The sequence below is a fragment of the Pongo abelii genome, chromosome 3 (assembly GCF_028885655.2).
Source record: "Pongo abelii isolate AG06213 chromosome 3, NHGRI_mPonAbe1-v2.0_pri, whole genome shotgun sequence".
In the NCBI taxonomy this organism is placed as follows: Eukaryota; Metazoa; Chordata; class Mammalia; order Primates; family Hominidae; genus Pongo; species Pongo abelii.
Window position 1 is genome coordinate 185096355 of NC_071988.2, and position 21235 is coordinate 185117589.

The 21235-nt window shown below is 37.7% G+C and overlaps 1 protein-coding gene across 2 annotated transcripts in view; it reads right to left on the minus strand.

Moving 5' to 3' along the window:
* Positions 1–4518: 4518 nt before the first annotated feature.
* The window catches only part of NAF1 (nuclear assembly factor 1 ribonucleoprotein), a 62675-nt gene continuing 45958 nt past the window's right edge, over positions 4519–21235 (minus strand). The window contains exon 10 of one of the 2 annotated variants that reach the window (XR_008524842.2): positions 4519–10899. The gene's annotated coding sequence lies outside the window, so the exon portion shown is untranslated. Of the gene's footprint in view, positions 20364–21235 lie in introns of both variants that reach the window. The other variant, XR_008524847.2, reaches the window with a different exon arrangement.

Genomic DNA, 21235 nt, shown 5'->3' on the forward strand with positions numbered 1-21235 from the left:
CTGACTTCAAATTCAGTTTCTTCCTCTTTCATCTATCACAGGGTGAACTACCAAAAGAAAAAAGAAGACAGCCCCTGTTTTTTCTGATTGTTTCTCCCTGTTTTTATCTTCAACATATGAACAGAAATAGGGCTGAAGGTAAGGGGAAAAAAAGAGGCTACATGTCTGTGTTTCAACACTGAAAAGTCAAAAAAAAGTCCAAGCGTAATCTCCTATAATGTAAAATGACAAACTCACAGGGAGTTTACATTTTTTCTTTTATTCTATACTCCTGCTCACTTGAGTCTTTGTTGACTATTTATTATTAAAACAATGACAACAGAACTGATACATTTTTATTGAGCACGCAAATTGTCATTGGTAGAGTTTTTATGTATGGACTGGAAATTTTTCTTTGTTCTTAGCTGTTCATTTACAACTAAATTGTAAACTTGTTGCAGACAGGGAATATATCTTCTACTTGTTTGTTCAAACTACTCTGTTTACTACAGTACAGGGTCTGCATTGGGTAATTTCAAGAGCTCCTTAGGCATATATATATGTGTGTCACGTGCATCCGTGTGAAGAGACCACCAAACAGGCTTTGTGTGAGCAACAAGGCTGTTTATTTCACCTGGGTGCAGGTGGGCTGAGTCCAAAAAGAGAGTCAGAGAAGGGAGATACGGGTGGGGCCGTTTTATAGGATTTGGGTGGGTAGTAGAAAATTACAAAGGGGCGTGTTCTCTTGCGGGCAGGGGCGGAGGTCACAAGGTGCTCAGTGCGGGAGTTTCTGAGCCAGGAGAATGAAGTTCACAAGGTTAATCGCTCAGTTAAGGTGGGACAGAAACAAATCACAATGGTGGAATGTCATCAGTTAAGGCAAGAACTGGCCATTTTCACTTCTTTTGTGATTCTTCACTTGCTTCAGGCTATCTAGATGTATACGTGCAGGTCACAGGTGATACGATAGCTTAGCTTGGGCTCAGAGGCCTGACATTCCTGTCTTCTTATATTAATAAGAAAAATAACATAAAATAGTGTTTACTTGTTGGGGCAGCGAAAATTTTTTGGGGGTGGTATGGAGAGATAATGGGCAATGTTTCTCAGGGCTGCTTCAAGCGGGATTAGGGGCAGCGTGGGAACCTAGAGTGGGAGAGATAAAGTTGAAGGAAGATTTTGTGGTAAGGAGTGATATTGTGGGGTTGTTAGAAGGAGCATTTGTCATATAGAATGATTGGTGATGGCCTGGATATGGTTTTGGATGGATTGAGAAACTAAATGGAAGACATAAGGTCTGAATAAGAGAAGGAGAAAAACAGATTAAAGGACTAAGAATTGGGAGGACCCAGGACATCCAATTAGAGAGTGCCCAAGGGGGTTCAGTGTAATTACTTGCTTGGTTGGCAAGTTTAGGCTCTATCCTTGAGTTTCTTTTATGTTGTCATATACTAGGCCAGATTGATTTAGGTAAAAACAACACTTTTCATTTAAAAATATACAGTCCCTTTTTTTTTTTTTTTTAAGCAGTGAGTAAGTTGAGGCTTCAGCGATTTTGGAGGAAAGAGAAATGCAAAGCCAGCAATTGTTTGTTAAAGGATTAGAAACCGCTAGGAGAGAGTGAGTGAGATTGATAGCGTGGAGATAGCTGGGGAGAGAGGTAGAGGGTGGCATAAGAATGCGAACAAGAATAAGAGTGAGTATAAAAGCAAAGAATAGGACCTCATCAGGGTGAAAGTATTGGAGTGTACCCTGTCAACAAAGATCATCTATCGACTCTAAGAGGGAGTTAAGAGTGGCAGTTTGGGGATAGCGCCAGGAAATATCAGCTGTGATGGCTTGGAGAAACAGTGTAAACTGGCAATGTAAACAAGAGCAGGACATTTATGAATAGTTGAGAACAGTGAATAGGAGTATGACTAGACAGAAGATAGTAGGGATGACAAGTTTTTGGGGTGCAGTCCAAGTTGGGCTAGTGTCTCGAATGAGACTGGGGCCTAATAAAAAGGAGCGTCCATACAGGAGCTCAAATGGGCTGTACCCTGTAGCATCCCGAGGATAGGCTCAAATTGTTAGAAGGGCAAGTGGTAAAAGTATTGTCCAGTCCTTTTTAAGTTGGAGGCTGAACTTGGTGAGGTGTGTTTTTAAAGGACCATTAGTCCGTTTTACCTTTCCTGAAGATTGAGGATGGTAAGGGGTCTGAATACCAAGAGCCTGAGAAACTGCTTGAGTGATTTGATTTAGCAAAGGCCTGTTTTCGCACTGTATAGAGGTGGGAAGGCCGAACCGAGGAATTGTATCTGACAGAAGGGAAGAAATGACCATGGTGGCCTTCTCAAGACCCTGTGGGAAAGGCCTCTACCCATCCAGTGAAAGTGTCTACCCAGACCAAGAGGTATTTTAGTTTCCTGACTCAGGGCATGTGAGTAAAATTAATTTGCCAGTCCTGTGCAGGGCCAAATCCCCAGGCTTGATGTGTAGGGAAGGGAGGGGGCCTGAACATTCCCTGAGGAGGAGTAGAATAGCAGATGGAACACTGAGAAGTGATTTCCTTGAGGAGAGATTTCCATGATGGAAAGGAAATGAGAGGTTCTAAGAGATGGGCTAGCGGCTTGTAACCTACATGGAAGAGGCTATGAAATGATGACAGAATAGAATGGGCCTGTGAGGCTGGAAGGAGATATTTTCCTTGGTCTAAGAACCATTTGCCTTGTGTGGGAAGAGACTGATAGGTGGAAGTTTCAGTGGGGGAGTAGGTGGGAGTGACCAATGAGAAGGAGAAAAACCAGCCATGAGGACAGAAGCTGGAATGCTAGCTGCTTCTTTAGTTACCTTATCAGCACAAGCGTTGCCCTGAATAATGGGATCTGACACCTTTTGATGGCCCTTGCAGTGAATGACTCCAGCTTCCTTTGGAAGTAAAGCAGCCTTGAGAAGAGTTTTTATTAAAGAGGCCTTAATGATGGAGGACCCTTGCATAGTGAGGAAACCTCTTTTTGCCTATATAACAGCATGGTGGTGTAGGATATGGAAGGCACATTTAGAGTCATTATAAATATTGACATGTAGTCCTTTTGCAACAGTGAGGGCTTGAGTTAAGGCAATGAGTTCAGCTTGGTGAGAGATAGTGCAGGGGGGCAGAAAGTATATGCATCAGGTATGAGGAAGAAAATAGATCTTGCAAGTTATGAGAACTGTAGAGAGTGAGTTGAGCATAGTTTGTGATTTTGAGGGCCTCTAAAAGTATTAGGGCAGCAGCAGCCACCACACAGAGACATGATGGCCAGCCTAAAACAGTAAGGTGAAGTTGTTTGGACAAAAAGGCTACAGGGTGTGCTCTGGCTCGTGTGCAAGAATTTTGACTGCACAGCCCTGCAATTCGGCTGTGTGAAATCAAAAAAGGGTTGGGATGAGTTAGGGAGAGCTAGTGTGGGAGCAGCTTTTAGGGCTATTTTTTAAGGAATGGAAAGGGGAGTGGGGAAAGGATTTAGGATTTATGGGGTCAGCTAGGTTTTCTTTGTGTGTGTGAATTTATATAATGGTTTTGTAAGGATGGCAAAACCAGGTATCCAAAGGTGAAAGTATCCAACCAAGCCCAGGAAGAAAAGGAGTTGTTGTTTTGTAGAAAGGGTTGGGGTTTGAGAGATCAGTTGGACATGATTGGCAGGGAGAGCACGTTTTCGTGAAGAATTATGCCGCGATAGGTAATGGATGAGGAAGAAATTTGGGCTTGACTGAAGTAATGGGGGCTGTCTGTGAAGCCTTGCGGCAGTACAGCCAAGGTAAGTTGCTGAGGCTGATGGGTGTCAGGGTCAGTCCAAGTGAAAGCGAAGAGAGGCTGGGATGAAGGGTGCAAAGGAATAGTAAAGAAAGCATGCTTGAGATCCAGAACAGAATAATGGGCTGTGGAGGGGTTGTGGAGGGAGGTATTGAGGATAGGAGAGTATATGGGTTTGGCACCACGGTGTGGATAGGCAAAACAATTTGGTTGATAAGGCACAGATCCTGAACTAACTTGTAAGACTTGTCTGGTTTTTGGACAGGTAAAATGGGGGAATTTTAAGGAGAGGTTTATAGGCTTTAAAAGGCCACGCTGTAACAAGCGAGTGATAACAGGCTTTAATCCTTTTAAAGTGTGCTGTGGGATGGGATATTGTCGTTGAGCGGGGTAAGGGTGATTAGGTTTTAATGGGATGGTAAGGGGTGCATGATCGGTCGCCAAGGAGGGAATAGAGGTTTCCCATACCTGTGGATTAAGGTGGGGAGATACAAGGGGAGGATGCGAAGGAGGCTTTGTACTAGGGAAAAGGGCAGCAATGAGGTGTGGCTGTAGCCTAGGAATAGTCAGGGAAGCAGATGATTGATCTCCCAAGGGAGGTCCCCCGATCCGAGTCATGGCACCAATGTCATGCGCATCCATGTGAAGAGACCACCAAACAGGCTTTGTGTAAGCAATAAAGCTTTTTAATCACCTGGGTGCAGGCGGGCTTCCGCACCAAATGTCACACGCGTCCGTGTGAGGAGACCATCAAACAGGCTATGTGTGAGCAATAAAGCTGTTTATTTCACCAGGGTGCAGGCGGGCTGAGTCCAAAAAGAGAATCAGAGAAGGGAGATAGGGATGGGGCCGTTTTATAGGATTTGGGTGGGTAATGGAAAATTACAGTCAAAGGGGCTTGTTCTCTTGCGGGCAGGGGCGGAGGTCACAAGGTGTTCAGTAGGGGAGCTTCTGAGCCAGGAGAAGGAATTTCACAAGGTTAATCGCTCAGTTAAGGTGGGGCAGAAACAAATCACAATGGTGGAATGTCATCAGTTTAGGCAGGAACCGGCCATTTTCACTTCTTTTGTGATTCTTCACTTGCTTCAGGCCATCTGGATGCACACGTGCAGGTCACAGGGGATTATGATGGCTTAGCTTGGGCTCAGAGGCCTGACAATAAGCATGTAGTTAAGGCTGTAGTTCTATTAATGCCATATTTGGTTTACTTAGCAATCCATAAAAATAGGTTTTCAATAAATTTGAACATACATACTCAGTGAAAAAAGATACTATTGTAAAAATGGCTATAAAAATATGGTTAATGTTGGGTTAATACTGGATTCTGATATATTTCATACCTGTGATCTCATTTTGTTTCTAGTTTTACTGAATATAACCAACCTTGGACACCCAAAGATGTTGTTTGTATTTCTGAAATTACTCAGCTATAGTAAAGTATCAAGAATAGATATTTATATTTAAGAAGACTCACCCATCCCAGACACTGAACTCGCTAACTAGCCGATCAGAAAGAAAGATCACTAAGGAACAATTTACAATGCAATATAAGTGATACACTTTACTTTCTGAATAACAGCAGAGCAAGAGGTTCCATAAGAATCCTGGCAAAGCAATCTTTCCACTTTCAATGTTGATTACTTAGATCTTGTGAAATTCGTGGTGATTTTTAGTATAAATAACTAGGAAAGCTATTATTTGTGCATAAGAGAAACCTAACTTAATTATATCCATAACTCAACAATTTGCTCAGTGCTTTTTTATGCATTGGGAAATTATGTTTCAGAAAACCAAACCAAAACAAAAACAGTCGTTGAAATTTTCTTTGACTCAGTACAAATCTTTCTTCACCCTTTATTAAAAGTGTTATTCTTGCAGTATATACCAAGGGATCAGCAGCCCTCTGCTATTTAATCATTAGTTTGAAGTCCCTATTGTTGTTCCTGGCGTGTATTGTTATATGCTGGAAAATTCTTAAGATGCAGTTGGTGCAGAGGTTAAGATGTGAGCCATGGGCTCTGGACTGAGGCAGAGCCTGATGCAAATCTCAGCTCTGCAATTTGCTGGCTGTGTGAGCTTTGATAAATTAATCACTGTGAACTGCAGTTTACTTCATGATAATAATTCAGATAATAACAGCTCTGATATAATAGTATTATTATAAACATTAAGTAAGATAACATCTATCAAATTACCACTTAACATAGTGCCTGGTGTATAGTTAAAAATGCTGAATAAATGTTACCTGTAAATAGTTCCTAAAGTAAAAACTGGAGGCAAACAGAATAATCACAAGCTGAAACTTATCACTTTTGAAGCTGTTATCTGTGACCCTTAACTAAAAATGTGTCAGCTATTTAATATTAAACCAATTAATATGAATATCCTATCTCATGCTGTCTCTATACTTTAGAAGACAGTCTTTTATTATTGCATAAAAATCTGTTGGAAATAATTTCTTAAGATCATAAACCGAGTGCATTACATTTTCATTATATTATAAGCAAAATTTCAACCCAACAAAATAAAATACCTATTTAACTCAAGTAAATTTGATATACTTCCTTTTGGCTAAACAAGTATATTGCATTTTATAAGTAAATTATTTGGACTTGCCTGGCTTGTATCTGTCTTAAATCTTTTAGCAGATGTGGAAAACATGTTTATTTTTGCAGTGTTCAATAAGTGTCTGCTAGGTTTTGTCACTGAATGCAAGCTCTAATTCAACTTCTGCTGAGAATTAGGCTTAAGTTATGACTGAGAATAAGGAAAATTATGAGCAAGTTGCCAATTATATCTTGAAAAATGTTTACTTCTAAACATTTTGTTCTAAGTTGCATATTTCATTTAAACATGTCAATACTAATATTCTTTAATATTAGTCTAATCGTTTAAAGGACTTTAGTTTTTTTGTGTAAGAAACACACAATTAATCAATGCATTTTCATTAACCACACCTGTGGGAGGCCTCCTTCTTTGGATTTGAACCAGGAGACCACTATTGACAGTCATCCCAAACAAAGACGTAATATTAACCTAGGAGCCCCAAATATGTGTAGTGAGGAAAACTCACAATGGTTTGCCAGTGTTCTTATTACATTATTTCAAACTAAGGAAATTAATTTTGTAAATTAAAGTATGCCAAACATCCTCAGAATCTAAGTGTTGCACTAACCAATATGGTAAGGCACTAGCCCCAAGTGACTATATGCTAAATTTAATTAAAATTAAATGAGATTTAAATTTAATACTTCAGTCCCACTGCTACACTTCAAGAACTTAATCCCAAATAGCTAGCACTTTCATATTAGAAAGCGCTTATACAGTTCCTGTCCATCACAGCAGGGTATTTCATTGGACAACACTAGTCTAACGTTTCCATTTTCTATAGTAATGAAAACTAAAGTGAAAAAGAACTACTGAAATAATATGAATAGTAAATAGTCTTTTTTTAATTCCTGTATTTTTTCTCTGCCCATTTGTTTCTTATATTAATACAGAATCATCCAATAAGATTTCAGCCTAAAAATGGAAAAAATAATTTATTTTAATTAATAAATAATTCAGAAAAACAATCAAGAGTTAATCTTATGTTTTCTGAGGTATTTACAGAATATAGAAAAAAACACCTGAGTGTTAGATGAATATTAACTTATACATAGAAATCTAAAATAAAGATCTATTTATCAGTGGCGAATTAGGCAAAACTAGTAGACAAAATTCATTTCAATTTGTAGTACCACACATTTGAGTGACTCCTCCATTCTTTTCTCATATTTTCAAAGAATTATACATTTCAGGGTTATTTCTCCACACCTACCTTTCTTAGAAAAAGTGGCTAATTTGAGGCTTTTTTTGAGATGGAGTTTCGCTCTGTCGGCCAGGCTGGAGTGCAGTGGTGCAATCTCTGCTCACTGCAACCTCCGCCTCCTGGGTTCAAGCGATTCTCCTGCCTTAGCCTCCCGAGTAGCTGGGATTACAGGCACCCGCCACCACACCCAGCTAATTTTTGTACTTTTAGTAGAGGCGGGGTTTCACCGTGTTGGCCAGGCTGGTCTTAAGCTCTGGACTTCAAGTGATCTGCCCGCCTTGGCCTCCCAAAGGGTTGGGATTACAGGCATGAGCCACCGCGCCCAGCACTTTGAGACTCTTGCTACTTACTATGTCATTTTGCTAGTAGAGGGGATCACTGGGCTCAGAAGCAGGTCTCTACGTGTACTTGCTGAGACTAGCCTGTGCTCAGATACAGCAGGCTCCTTCAGCCTGCTCTTTCACTCTATGTCCAGGTACACTGTGCTCTCACTGTGCAATTTTCTCTCCAGGACAGAGCTTTCCCTCTTTCTGTTTCAGGTTTAGATCGTCTTGTAGGAATGACTTGACTACAATTCAAACAATAAGGACCTCACTTCAGTCCCAGATCTAAGCACAGTCTGTAAAGAAGCTTTTACCTGAGAGTCCTACATTGCTCGACTATTTAAAAAAAATGGTTCCCATAGGACTATTAGTTCTCTATTATTTGTTCCATTAGCCTGAACCTGGGGGAGAATAAGATTTTTTTAATAAATGGAAAGCACAATGTACAATAGTGTTTCTTAAGCTTTTTTGGTTATCCCCTCCGCCCTGTTTGCCAAGGAGCCTTTTTAGACATTTTTTCCCTAATCCCCCATTATGAAATTATAATACCCCAGATATGCTGTATCTGTAATTACTGTATGTACGTCTGTGCTTAATATTGTACATTAAAAAGATAAGAACTTTCCACCTTCCAATAATGAAGTTTTATCCCCTTGGGGGCGATATTGCCCTCTTTGATAATGTTTGACATACAGGAATTGAAACATCAGAAATAGATACTACTTTCAATATTGCAGAACATTGTCAAGTATATTTCAAAGCATTTAGCTTGCTAGAGTGTGGAAATTAAGAAATTTTTTTTTCCTTCCTGCATGCATCATAATTTGCATACATCAATAGCGATGTAAGTAAGGAAATAACTTATTTGGGCTTTCTGAAAAGTCATAGTATCTGAAATCACCTGGCCCTTGACCTTAAAGATCCTATGTCATTCTACTCCAGCATTTTTCACTGTAATTGCTTATAGGCAGGGAAGGATTGTGGAAGAATGAGAGACAAGGATATGGAGAAAGAACAGAGAAATGGCTGTAGATACCTAGATCATGGCATATGGTACATTTTTAACTTTCCAATAACCATTAATTCAAGCCCATTAGCCAATAGCTTGCTCATGTTTCTTTTGAAGCCTCCTAAAACAATAGTTGACACCTGGAGAACATCTATTACTCCCCAACTTCAATTATGAAAAGAAAATAATATTCAAATGTTAAGCACTGAATTCAATAAGAGAAAGCCAGTCACAGATTAAAGTAATAATTGCTAAGATTTACACTAACCTGTTTTTTCACTTAGTCAAAAATTTCCTCCATATTAGTTGATAAATCAAGAAATCTTTACAATTAAAATAAAAGGTGCTTCACTGATATTTTCTTCCATTATGCTTTATAAAACTAATAAAAGAAATATGGGTTTTCAAAGAGTAACATATTATTCTTAAAATGTATTCAATTAAAGTTAACGCAGGCAAAACTATACTCTCTAATGTATTCTGTCATGCATTCCCTCATTCAGTGAATACCCTCTGTGGGCCTACTATGTGCCAGGCATTATGCACCAGAGGAAAACATATCTTCTTGAGAAGCCAGTGCTAAGTCACTGTTCTTGTTCATATTTGGATCCCTTCCCTTTTCAGGTGAGCTTCTTACCAGAAAAGGGCTTAGTGTCTTTTCCCTTTGTTAAGTTTCTTAATGAAATTAGGCTTAGGAAGACTGAGTTCCCTATTCCCTCCTTTCTCTTCCTAAATCTTTACTGTATGTTGAGAGTAAATATTAAAAACTTTCTGACTGTACTTATCACATTCCAAGGCATTTCAGTGAGGAGCAGAAACAAGCTTTTTATTAAATCAACTCCAGTCATGTAAGGTTTTGGTGCTCTCCTTTTCACCCTTTTTTTTTTTTCCACATAGAAACTTAATCTTGGAGGGGCTAAGTGAATACAACTTAGATTAAATTACTACTTTCACAAACAACTCAAGAATACTTAGTTCTTCTCCCTCTTCATTAGCTTCTATCTTCACATTTCTTATCAAATATAAAATTTAGAGAATTTATACCATAAATTCTCTCAAATGATGCACTTAAAATAATTTCGTGATTAAAAAACTAATATTATCTACCTATGCTAATCTGAAACATTAGCCTACAATTGTTATTTATTCACTTTGGGGAAAGAAGAAAACAGTTTTGAGTAGTTACACTCCATTTATTAAAAATCCTTTATTTTCTAGTGTCTAAAATATTTCAATATGTCTAGAAAGAAAAAAAATCCTCTTATTGTGGGGTTAATAATGTATTCAAAGCATTTTTCTATTAGTTAGTGAATTTAAAAAGCATATATAGAAAGAACACAAGTGGTAACAGGAAAGTGAGGATGATCTAACCCTACCTCACAGCCTAAAAAAAGAATGCTATAACTTGTTTCTGTGAGGTCCTCAAGTGGCAAGGAGAGAGTTCCTCCATGGGGAGCTAACACCTGACATTTTGCACAGAAAGGTGTCTCCTAGAATTACCTCACACTCTGCATAGATATAGAGATTACTGCCATCTTCAGTGAGTTTGAGAGGGGCCTATAAATAGGATCAGGTGAGGTCTGAATAAGCAATGATACGTGTCTGATCTTCTGATCCAGAATGATCATAATTAGTTAACACAAAATATGCTTTTAAAATGCGGAGATGTAATCCTTATCTTACTTTTGTATGTCTCTCATTTTTACCTTTGTTTACTGCAAATGATATGTGAGGTAGCATCCTGCCCTATTAAGTATGCAGATATGGAGAACATTCAATAAGATAGCTTTTCATTATTTATTTAGGCAGAACATACAGTACTTGAAATCTGTGGGTTGCCATGAGGTTCCCATGGCAACTCTTCTATGGATAAGAACGCTTGACTAGGCTGGTAGACTTGCTGTTACCATCACCAGCCACAGCATCATTTGAGGACACAGTACTCTCCCCTCATCTGTGGTTTCACTTTTCGTGGTTTCAGTTACCTTCAGTCAATCATGGTCTGAAAATAGGTGCGGTAAAATCAGATATTTTGAGAGAGAGAGAAAGAATACATTCACGTAACTCTTACTACAAAATACTGTTATAATTGTCCTATTTTATTATTAGTTGTTGTTAATCTCTTACTGTGCCTATTTCCTAAATTAAACTTTATCATAGGTATGTAAGTATAGGAAAAATCATGGTATATATAGGGTTCGCTACTATTTGTGATTTCAGGCATCCACTGAAGGGTCTTGGAACATATCCCCCAAGGCTCAGGGGGAACTACTGTATCATCATCTTAACTTTGAAAGTTAACTTGTAAATGAATTTTGCATATTCTCTTACTGATCTGGAAATCTAAGGTCAAGTAAAAGTGATGTTTATTTGCTTCAACACATTTTCACTGAAAGAGGAAAGGAACTAGAGACAGATTTTAAGCTTTCAGTTTTGTTTTTGGTTTTCCCATTTTTGTTTCCATCAAGTTAAACTCTACTATGGATTTTTGTAACTCAAAATTGATGAGCTCTAGCACTTTGTAGCGTAGTTATTTACATATTTAGTCTTAGGAACCTGGAACCGTAATCTCTAGGGATTTATTTATAGTTTAAAAAATGGATTAAAGGCCTACATAAAAACTGAGATAGAGCTGCTTGAGTTTTGTTTCTCCCTCTATAATAACTAGAAATTGTATTCCTTTTCACATATTAAACACTGGAAACATTTTTAAAAAGGTAAACCCCAAAAATTGCTTTTTGAAGCTTCCTCAGAAAACTCCTTATTAATTTATATCTGGCAAAAAAATCTCTTTTTTTTTTGTAGATTTCTGGACATAACTTCAGCTATTGCATAACTACCTTTTGCTTTTTTCAGAAGTGACAAGTGTTGAATATATACTTCTAGATATAAAGCTGAAGGACTGATTTGGTGTTTAAAAAATAGGTGAATATGAGTCAAGTTAGAAAGTAATTGAATACCAGAGGAGAGGGAGGAAGTAGTGGGAAAATGTCTTTGGTGGTTGTCAACCCATTTGAAACATTTAAATTCAGAGTGCTATCCCTAGAAAATTGGAAAGTAGGTTAATTCTTTAACCACCATTATTCCCTCCCCATCTCTGAGCATAAAGTAAAAGTAATATACAATCTTTATTGTTCTTCTATTTTGTTTTGTTTTGAAACACAAAATAAAATGAAATAGAATGAGCTTGAGCAACTGGAAGGATGGAGTTGTCATAAACTGACGGAGCAGAAATGTCCAGTGGCACAAGTTTGGGGTGAATTTAGAATTCATTTTGGACATGTTAACATATCTATTAGTCATTTAAATAAAGATGTCAGGGAGTTTGTGCATTTCTGAGTCCAAGTGTCTGGAAGAGATGTGTACATAAAAAACATAAATGGACCAAGCATGAACTCTGTGACCCTCCTACCTTAAGAGACAGGGAAAAGAGAATCAATTAGAAAAGGGGACTGAGAAGTAGAGCCACTGCTAGTGTTTTGTTCTAGGTAAACGGCATTTCTTGGAATTGTGCACTAGGTGGCCCATCTGAGAGTGAGCCTTGAACTAGGAGGAGAAAAAAGTTAAGAGTTTGATGTCCTGGAAGCCAAGTGGGCAACATTTTAAGGAGTAGAAAATTTTATCAATCACGCAAAAAACGTTAAGTATGATGAAGACTGAGGTCAGACCATCATAGTTTGCACTGTAAAAGCCATTGATGACTTTGAAAAGGGCAGTTTCCACTAATGGAGGGGGAAGCCTGATTAGAATAAGCTACAGAGGAAATGAGAGAAGAGGAATTGGGAGTCTGAGATTATTAATAATTTTGCAAAAGAAAGCAGAACAGCTCAGTAGCTGGTGAAATGGGCCAAGGCAAGGATAAAAAAAAAAAGATGAGAGAGGTAATAGCAATTTTACAAAATGGAAAAAATGATGGGGCGGGGGAGAAAGAATTGCTAGAGTTATCTCTCTCAGTAAGCAAAGACAGTACACAAATGAAGTGATTAGCTTTAAGTAAAAGCACTCTGTAAAGAAGGCAGTCATAGAATATTGAGGAAAAAAGCAGGTTGGTAGGTGAACATGGTGATGGAAATCTGAATGTGTTTGAGGTATCACAGGTTGGACTCACTGGAAGCAAATACTGAGATGGAATTTGGAATACTGAATATGTGTTAGGGATCAACACCTAGGGAAGGGAGAGAGAGGAAACAAATGGATGGAGGAGAAATTCAAACTACAGTACATGCTTGGCAAAGCTTAACCAACCCAGAGAGCTCTGGATTTGTTCCTCCAGCCTTTATGCTGCCTCAACCACTCCTTCTGGAAATGGACACTGGATTTGGGCTCCCCCTAGAAAGGTGCACTTTGGGCTCTCCACAAGTGAGATGGACTTTATGGTTGCTGAATGCTGAAAGATACCTGCTAACCCCAGCAGCTGGGGTATAAGGCTCTTTTTGTGAAGAGGGATGTGGATGATACAGCTCTGTGTCCACCCAATAAAACTGTTTCCATTTTCTCAGTACAAAGAGGAAAACAAAACTGCTACTGAGGAGGGATAATGAAATCAGGGAACAGAGGGCTTGAAGGTTGCAGAGGAGAGTTATGAAATTGTCACCTTGGTGAGTGACAAGTGAATGGACTAGGAAAAAAATATTGCAGCTTTAAGGCTCCCTTTTAGGTTTGGTAATTATGAATCTCAAGTGATACCAGACAGCATGAGTGTTGGGTTTTCTCTGATCACGTTCAACTCTGTATGTGTAGATGCAGGAGCACAGGGAGACAAGAAGAAAAATTGAGATATCAAACCATTAGTAGGAGGCCAGATTATTTAGAGACTTGTCAGCTATTTAAGAATCTTGTCTTTTGTTTCCCAGTTAGATGGCAAGCACTTCAGGGTTCCTTTTAATCCTTTTGGTTTTGAGAAATAATACATATATAGATAGTTCCACAGAATATAAGTGTACAGCTCAAAAAACTATCACAAAGCGATCACCCTTGTTACCTTGGTCAATCCAAGGAAGAGAGTATGGCCAGCAAGGAAACGGTCCCCTCTGGTCCTCTCCCAATTATTATTCACTTCTCCACTTTCATAATTCCTCTCCTACCATTTATGGTAATCCCCCCTTTTTTTTAATAGTTATGCCATCAAAACTCGTAAGGTTAATTTTAATGTTTTCATCTTTTCAAAAATGCAATTAGACCACATATCTTTTTTGTACCTGGAAGTTTTGGTCTCCATCATGTTTTTGAGATGCATCCACATTGTTGCATTTGTAAGTTCAGCCACCCACAGGATCAGACTTCAAGCTTGGTTTTCAGAAATTTTAACCCTGCAGCTACAGGAGCTATTTCTCTGTGTGTCTGTGTTTTCCAGGACAATTACAGAAGTTTCCTGGATCCCTACCCAGGTTGTGGATTAGGATTTAAAGCCATGAACTCATCTTTTCCTTCTTCCATATCCTCCAGTACATTTAGTAGAAATCAAATCAATGCAAAAGCCTTTATTCTTTATTCCCACAATAATGTTTATTGCAGCAACTACTTGATCACTTAAAGTTATCTTCTCTAGACCCTAGCTACCTGTTTAGTTATTGCATGCCATGGACTACTTGTGTTTTATTTACCATGGCAATGAGGTCACTAATGCCTTCAAATCTAGTAGGATTCTCATCCTTAAAATTCTATTGCTTCTACTCTAATTCACTTCTATTACCAAAAACTGTATTAGCCAAGATGCAGTCAGAAAAATAAAGCCACTAAAAATATCATGTGAAAAGGAGGTTTACCACAGGAATTAGAGCATACACCAATGTGTGGGAAACTGGAAAAGGAAAGACTGGAAGAGAATGGAGAAATAACAGCATCACTAATATGACAGTTGCGGGTATGTAGGAGCATGAGGTAAAATTCAGGAAACTGCATGTATCTGGCCGCTAAAGTAGAACCACAGAGGGGATTTGTGGAGAGGTCTATGCAATCTACTACCTCTGAGGAAATGGCAATAAAGCACTTAGTAGTCAGCAGGTCCAGGAGCTGGGCAGAGCTAGAAGCTAGAGCTACCTGTGTCTGTCACTAAGTCTGGGACCAGGAGCTTCCTCCTGGTATTTACCCCTCCTTTGCTTCTACCTGTCCAATCTTGTGCCTTCCTTGATCAACTCGAATCCAGAATTGTGCTGAACGCAGGATTCCAGAAAATTTATTTTCAAGGCTTACACAGGAGTGGGAATGCCAAGTTGATAAATTCAGAACATTCTGTTCATGTGATGAATAATGATGAATAATCACGTGTTAAACCAATCTCGTATTCCTGGAATAAGTCCTACTTGGTAGTGTATCTTCTTTTTATATTTGCTGTTTCCATGTTGTTAATTCACTCTGTGAGTAGTATTTTTATATCTACATTTGTGAGATCTGCTTGCAATTTTTCTTCTTTTTAATGTCCTTGTCAGATTTTGGCATCAAGTTTATGTTGTCCTCACAAATGGGTGACATTGTCTCTTATTTTTCTACTTTCTGGTAAAGTTTATGTAAAATTACATATTTTGTCCTAAAATATTTATTCACTGGTAAAGATATCTGGACCTGGGGTATTTGCTGTGGGAAAATTCTTTTATTTTTCCATATGGCTTCTACTTAATAGAGGACTACTCTGATAATTTATTCCTTTTTGTATCCATTTTCATAAGTTTGTTTTTCTAGAAATTTGACTATTTCACTTACATTTTTACATTTTATTGGCATAAAGTTATTCATAATATCCTATTTCCTATGACAGTTATCTTAACTATAAAAATGTGACAGTCAACTAGACTTTCTTCATAATGTCATCATAAATAAATTTCAAAACATAGGATCATTAGGACCACAGGCATGAAAGACTCTGTATATTTTTTCTGTTATTCTCAATAAAGTTTGATACTATTGGTGGTATAGGACAATAATTTTTTTTTTTTTTTTTGAGACAGAGTCTCGCTCTGTCACCCAGGCTGGAGTGCAGTGGTGCAATCTCGGCTCACTGCAAGCTCCGCCTCCCGGGTTCACGCCATTCTCCTGCCTCAGCCTCCTGAGTAGCTGGGACTATAGGCGCCCACCACCGAGGCCAGCTAATTTTTTGTATTTTTAGTAGAGACGGGGTTTCACCATGCTCTCGATCTCCTGACCTCGTTCATGACCCACCCGCCTCGGCCTCCCAAAGTGCTGGGAGTACAGGCGTGAGCCACTGCGCCCAGCCAGGACAATAATTTTTTTGAAGCCGTTGCCATACTCAATATGATAATCATGTTTCTATTTATTTTTTGCCAATCTGATACACTCAAAATAGTATTCTTAATTTTATTTTTATTTCTTTAATTAAATTTATTTAGAAGGTTGGGCAGTATTTTTGCAAATTTTTATTGGTAGTTTTTTTGTGACTGGGCTGACACATCCTGTGGGTTACATTTTGATTTAAATGATTAAACAGGCAAAATCTACAAACAGAAAAAAAGTCAAGTTCTTTCAATATGACCACTGACCAGTGTTACTAATAGGAAATTACTACTGAAAATACAAGTTGTACCCTTTATAATGTGTACAAATGCAACAAAATCTTGCAGCTATTTTGCATAATTCTTCCCTATCAGTTTTATTTGTAGATATCTATTTCTATGCACAATTTTCAAAGTAAACAAAAAACTACGTTTGCCAAATTATCATGTATACTAATATCATCACTGACACTAAATTGCCTCTTGAAGCAAAATTGATTTACTTAATAAATCAATAAAGATGCAACAGATGCATTCAACAGATTTTAGAAGTCTAAGTTCTTGCTAAACTTATTCTAAATAAATTCCTAAAACTGACATAATATGGCAATCTGATGACACATCATCAGTTTTTGATTGATATTGAGTTAATGCTAATAAACAACAATCCAGTTTCCAACTAATTAATAGGTCCAAAAATGTTATGAAGTTTTAACCCAGTGGTGTATACATAAGTGAAACCCTTGAAAATGTGTAGTTTAATTATGTAACTGCTACCACAAGTGTCCTTATTATGGAATTTTGAGAAAATCATAATTGGATGAATAGAAAAGTGTATCACTGAGTTAACCTTGAATTATTTTTGTTCGTGCATGTGTGTATGTCTGTGTATGTCTGTGTGTGTGTGAGAGAGAGAGAGATGTATTAAGGCATATGTGGGTATTAGATATATGCAGTTAGTTTCTAGCAGAATTTCTTAGCACTAATGTCTCCTTAAATATAAATTTAACAGTTTTTTTCCTTAGTCTTTGTTATAATATTTCTTCTTCTCTTCCTCAATTCCAACTTTTGAAAATCTTGTGGTTTACTAGTGCCTTTGAGGAATCCTACAATGGTGGCTACAAGCTCAGATCCTGGGATCAGACAACTCTTATGTTCCATATGATTTCATCAAGTACTAGCTGCAAGAAATCAAACAAAATCTTTAAACTATACAAGTCTTCACTTTTCTTCCTTATAAAATGTTAATGTTTACTACCTCACAAAATTGTTGTGAAGATGTAAACACATAAAAGATGCAAAATATATCCCTTTTTCAGGGACTACCACCCTACCTAGCCATTCAAACCATAAATAAAGCCGAGAGTCATTCCAGACACCTTCCTTCTGCAGCACAATCCCTAACATTGCGAGTTCTGTCAATTCATGTCCCATTACTTCCAGGATAAAATCTAAACTCCTTAGTAAGGCCCCAAAGGTCTCCTGTCACCTGACTTACAGTTACTTTCTAGCTCTAGGAATTGTTTTCTTCTATTCCATCCTTGTACACTCTTCATACCCGTCATACCTATCTATCTGCTGGTTTCAAAACATGCTGAGCTGTTTTACAGTTCTATGGCTTTTCTCAGGTTTATCTTTTATTTTTTAAGATTCAGCCCTAAGATCATGTTCTCTGTGAATTATTCTCCACCTTCCTCCTCTTCCCATCTGTACCCAAGGTGGAATAGACTTTTCTCACCTCTATGTTCTCACCATACCTTGTACAAACATATACTTGTATTATAGCACCTAGTGTCTTTATTTATCCATTTTCTACTATTGCACTTAGGATTGCATTCCCAGCATCAAATGACTGACCAATAATAAGCACAAAACAAACGTTCATTGAATAAATGAATATATTAAATTTCAATGGCTCTCTAAACCTAATTTCACTAGGTTGGTTCATTAACGGAAATATTAACAGCAACTTATATGTACTTCCCCACTTGTTGCTCCAAGAGATTTACAGGTTTGTGCTTCTAATTTTTTTTTTTTCATACTTTCAAGTAAATCTAAGTACATGGCCTCAGATGGCTTTCTCATCCTGAACTATTTTACAAAGTAGAGAAAACCAGAAAGGGAAAGCAAATGTCTCCTAGGATACTAAGTCTTCTCTTATTCTTTATTTTTAAACTCCCTAGAAGCAATACACACACACACACACACACACACACACACACACACACACACACACGCATGAATACATCATCCATTATTCGTTGCTATCTGTAAAAGTCAGCACTCTGGTATGTTTACGGATAGAACAGCATGGATACACTCTTACTGAATGACCATATAGAGATCAACCCAAAAACCTTGCAGCAGATTGATTAGCCTTAATCATTTGGTAGCCAAATTTTGGTGTCATCTAAAGTTGAATTTTTTTAAGCAAATTTTATTATCCTAGGGAAAAAATAATTTTTCTAAAATGCCATGATTTCCAAATTAGAGGTGATAGGGTCCTCTCGAAACCAGTTCCAAAAAAAAGAGAATTCACGTTCCATTTATCTTTCAGGGCCATTTTTGATGAACAACTGACCTGGAAATCTGTGCTAAAATAGGTTTATGATACCTTGTGAAATACTTTCAAGTCATTAAAAAAAAAAGAATCCTCACGAATGCTTGTCGCAATAATCTTGAATCCACACATATAAACCACTATACTCTAGAAACACAAAGGAGAATCCCAGGGGTGATGAATCAGAGAGTGGTATCTAGAAACAAGGTTTCAGTTACTGTCTCTCAAGTAGCTTCTCTGTACTAGAGTAGGGATAGGTGTAATAAAACAGTGCTGGCCCTCAGATAATACTTTAACAGAAAAGATGATTTAAGCAATCAATTACAATAAAATGTCATGAGTATTATGACAAGTAGAGCACTGTATGAGAACTAAAGTCTATTCTCATATCTCATGTTACATTCACAGACAGAAATAAAACCTATTTTTGGCCAGGCACGGTGGCTCACGCCTGTAATCCCAGCACTTTGGGAAGCCAAGGCAGGTGGATCACCCGAGGTCAGGAGTTTCAGACCAGCCTGGCCAACATGGCGAAACCCCGTCTCTACTAAAAACACAAAAATTAGCCGGGCGTGGTGGCACATGCCTGTAGTCCCAGCTACTTGGGAGGATGAAGCACAAGAATCACTTAAACCCAGGAGGTAGAGGCTGCAGTGAGCCAATATCGCACCATTGCACTCCAGTCTGGGCGACAGAGAGAGACGCTGTCTCAAAAAAAGAAAAAAAAAAAAGAAATAAAACTTATTTTATATGAGCATTTGTAAGGGTCATTGCTACTTGCCCACATTAGGAACTGTCATGACATATCTATCCCAGTCCAGCCAGCTATGTGAAAAAGTGCCTGGATGGGTCCTTTGACCCATAGTTAATTTTGAACTAAATTCAAACTAAAATTTTGAACAGAATTAACTATTTAGTTCAAAATATTAACTAGCATGATTCAATCTACTTTTTAATAATGGCAATTTATATATTTTGCTTTTCTATAACAAAAACAAATTATGCAATTATAAGACTTATATATAAACTTTCAGGTCCTCTAAGTAAATGGAGAGACACCTTAGCCTATTAGGCCTATGAGAATGGTCTCATTCTGGTCTTCATTTCTCTCCTTCCCAGAAACTTCTCTGAATGATTTTCTATATTCCATTTGTATCTTATCCTTTTCTGTTGTTGTTGCATATGGGCATTTTTTAACTATTTGTAGAATGTTCTTAGAATTTGTGTGGACTTGCTTAGATTTCACTGTTTATAACAATATGCCTGGAATCAGCTTCATAAAATAGGGACAGACCATTAAATTTGTTAAGCTGAATATAGTGCCCCTTCTTTTAATGTAAGAATGATTTTCTATTTATATCCTAAATGACGGACTCTCTGTCTCCAGCCTCTTTTTCTGTCTTCAGATACTACTTTGAAAACAAGATGAAAGCCATGGAATCTCCCCCTGAGAAAAATGTACATCTTACAGACTTTCAGTCAGTTATGGAACACCAGGAACCAGAGCCCACACTAATGAACAGCAGTTTCCTAACCTAATGCGAGAGATTTGAGATTTCTTCTGGCTCCCATGATCTTCTAATAATTGTCTTCTTAGCAAGACTAAACACATCTCCAAGAAATGTGCACTGCCAACAATGTCTTCCAGCTATCTTCTATGACAGCATTTCCCAGTGTGTTCTGTGGAATAATGGTACAGGGTGATGTTCTATGAAGAAAAATATGGAAAGTAATATATTCCACAGTCCGTATATTAGATCGGACTAATAAAAATAAATATGGAAAGTAATATATTCCACAGTCATATATTAGATCGCCTACACAACAGCAATTTGATATAGTTTAACAGGATTTGAATGAATAAAATTAATGCCCACAGCTACTTTCTTCTGCCGGTAAATATTTTTCTGCCCATACTCTTGCTAAAAAGAATTCATCTGAACTTATGTTGTTGCCAACAAATATACGAACAATTATACCTAATCAAAAACAAAAACCAAACTGATGTTAAAGAAAATTAATCATTTGCTTTGAATAAATCAACTATTAAGAAAGCTTATATAATTGAGTCTGACAGTGCCAAATCATGTCTGAGATGAAACGCTGCATGACACATAATCAAACAGACATTTGCAAGAGCTGTGGGTTGGGGGAGAGTGCAAATGTTTCCCAGCACTCCTGTATGTCATGGGAGCACACAATAAAACACTTGAAGAGCTGCAATAATAAAAGGTTTAAAGAGCTGCAATAATAGGTTTTGCACACTGTAGTAGCTACTGACACTGAGAACATTTTAGAAGTTCATCTCTATCATCCAAACACTACACACCACCATAATCTATCTATTATGTTTTAATAGGAATTCTGTGCTAATATTTTATCCCTTTGCATCTGCTCTATTTTACTATTTGGGTCATATCTCTTGTTAGAAACAATGTTTGGCCCATCTATCCTCAATATAAATAAAAAGCTTTTACCACATAAACAAGGTCAGTTTGTTCTGTTTGAAAGATGCAGTAATGGAACTAACTGTAAGATATGCAATGTAAAAT